This window comes from Anastrepha ludens, unplaced genomic scaffold (genome assembly GCF_028408465.1).
Source record: "Anastrepha ludens isolate Willacy unplaced genomic scaffold, idAnaLude1.1 ptg000082l, whole genome shotgun sequence".
NCBI classification, from domain to species: Eukaryota; Metazoa; Arthropoda; class Insecta; order Diptera; family Tephritidae; genus Anastrepha; species Anastrepha ludens.
In genome coordinates, this window is record NW_026530037.1 from 10001 (window position 1) to 12500 (window position 2500).

At 27.0% G+C, this 2500-nt stretch overlaps 2 non-coding genes and 1 pseudogene across 2 annotated transcripts in view; all 3 read left to right on the forward strand.

The window, feature by feature from the left end:
• LOC128870878 (small subunit ribosomal RNA) overlaps positions 1 to 343 on the forward strand; it is a 1991-nt gene extending 1648 nt beyond the window's left edge. Inside the window, exon 1 of the ribosomal RNA XR_008455581.1 lies at positions 1 to 343. This exon is cut by the window's left edge and continues 1648 nt beyond it. This is a non-coding gene — a ribosomal RNA (small subunit ribosomal RNA).
• A 574-nt stretch (positions 344 to 917) lies between these two features.
• LOC128870862 (5.8S ribosomal RNA) lies at positions 918 to 1098 on the forward strand. Its single transcript, XR_008455567.1, has one exon. It is a non-coding gene; the product is annotated as a 5.8S ribosomal RNA (ribosomal RNA).
• Positions 1099 to 1536: 438 nt separating this feature from the next.
• Positions 1537 to 2500, forward strand: part of LOC128870904 (large subunit ribosomal RNA) — a 4518-nt pseudogene continuing 3554 nt past the window's right edge.

The window sequence follows — 2500 nt, forward strand, 5'->3', positions numbered from 1 at the left end:
ACGCGCGCTACAATGAAAGTATCAACGTGTATTTCCTAGACCGAGAGGTCCGGGTAAACCGCTGAACCACTTTCATGCTTGGGATTGTGAACTGAAACTGTTCACATGAACTTGGAATTCCCAGTAAGTGCGAGTTATTAACTCGCATTGATTAAGTCCCTGCCCTTTGTACACACCGCCCGTCGCTACTACCGATTGAATTATTTAGTGAGGTCTCCGGACGTGATCACTGTGACGCCTCGTGTGTCACGGTTGTTTCGCAAAAGTTGACCGAACTTGATTATTTAGAGGAAGTAAAAGTCGTAACAAGGTTTCCGTAGGTGAACCTGCGGAAGGATCATTATTGTGTTCCATATCCGTAAGAAAAACAAACAATGCCAAAACAAATAAAAACAAAAACAAACAAAAGAAAAAAAAAAAAAAAGAAAAAAAAGAAAAATTTATAATTATTTTGAATCCATATTCTTTTTATTCTTTTTCATTCAATTTGTTATCCATCAATTATATCATATTAAATATAATATGATGGTACATTTTGTAATGTTTTTTCTTATTTTTTCTTTTAAAAACCTTTAAACATGAAAATAGAAAGTTGTACTTATTATTCATTTGATTGAATGATAAGTTAATTTGTTCACAATAACAAAAGTGGTATATATTTATTATTATATTTATATATAAATAAAATGATTAAAAAAATACAAAATAATCAAACATAATAAATACCACCACTGTATTATTGTTGAACTAAGACATTCGCAACTTAATAAAAATGTTTAGAGTTAAATATATTTGATATATATTATTGAAAGAAAATCAATTTATATTTTATTATTATTATTATTTAATTTTACTCTTTCAATTAATATATGCAAAAAAAAATTGACATTTGTTATAAATAAAAATAAATAAAAAAATACTCTAAGCGGTGGATCACTTGGCTCATGGGTCGATGAAGAACGCAGCAAACTGTGCGTCATCGTGTGAACTGCAGGACACATGAACATCGACATTTTGAACGCATATCGCAGTCCATGCTGTTATGTACATTAAATTAAATTTTAAAGTACTGCTTGGACTACATATGGTTGAGGGTTGTAAGACTATGCTAAATAAGTTGCTTATTCTTTTATAAAAATAATTGAATTTAAGCAAATGTGTATATTATTGGATTTTAAATAATTCATAATATTAATAGCAAAAAAATAAAGATATATAATGAATTTTTTATTTATTAATATATTCTTAAAAAAAAAAAATCCTCTCAAATAAAATGAAATAAAAAAAATTTTGAATCTAAGTATTCTCTTTAAAAAATTTTCATATTATTTATATATATATAAAATATTAATTTATATATGTAATTAAAGGAGGAATGTCTAGCATAAAAATTAATTTTTTTTATTCTAGAATTGCCTCATTTTACATAATTATTATTTATAATATATATTTATATAAAAGGAAAAAAGAAAAATAGAGATGAAAAGATGATATAATTATTTATTAAATTGTGAGAAGATAAAAAATATTTTAAAACAACCTCAACTCATATGGGATTACCCCCTGAATTTAAGCATATTAATGAGGGGAGGAAAAGAAACTAACAAGGATTTTCTTAGTAGCGGCGAGCGAAAAGAAAATAGTTCAGCACTAAGTCACTTTGTCTATATGTCAAATGTGAGATGCAGTGTATGGAATATCTTAATATCTAGTATGAGAAATTAACGATTTAAGTCCTTCTTAAATGAGGCCATTTACCCATAGAGGGTGCCAGGCCCGTATAACGTTAATGATTACTAGAAAGATATTTCCAAAGAGTCGTGTTGCTTGATAGTGCAGCACTAAGTGGGTGGTAAACTCCATCTAAAACTAAATATAACCATGAGACCGATAGTAAACAAGTACCGTGAGGGAAAGTTGAAAAGAACTCTGAATAGAGAGTTAAATAGTACGTGAAACTGCTTAGAGGTTAAGCCCGATGAACCTGAATATCCATTATGAAAAATTCATCATTAAATAATTAAAAATAATGTGCATTTTTTTCATATAAGGACATTGTAATCTATTAACATAATAAAGTATTTATCAAAAGATCATTGGTGATATTAAGTTTATTTAAATTAATTTGCTTTTTAAGCATATTAACATAGAATAAATACTAATGATTTGATAAAGTGTTGATAGATTTTATTATATATAATGCTAAAATTCATTTTTTGAATTTTACAAAAAATTTAATATCTATGATATTAATATTTATTTGTATGCATTTATATGATTAACAATGCGAAAGATTCAGGATACCTTCGGGACCCGTCTTGAAACACGGACCAAGGAGTCTAACATATGTGCAAGTCATTGAGTTATATTAAACTTAATGGCATAATTAACTTAACTTAAAAATATAATGGGATTAATTTTTAGTCTATTTTCTTAAATAGTCAATTAATTCAATCCCGGGGCGTTCCATATAGTTATGTATAATGATAATTTATTATTA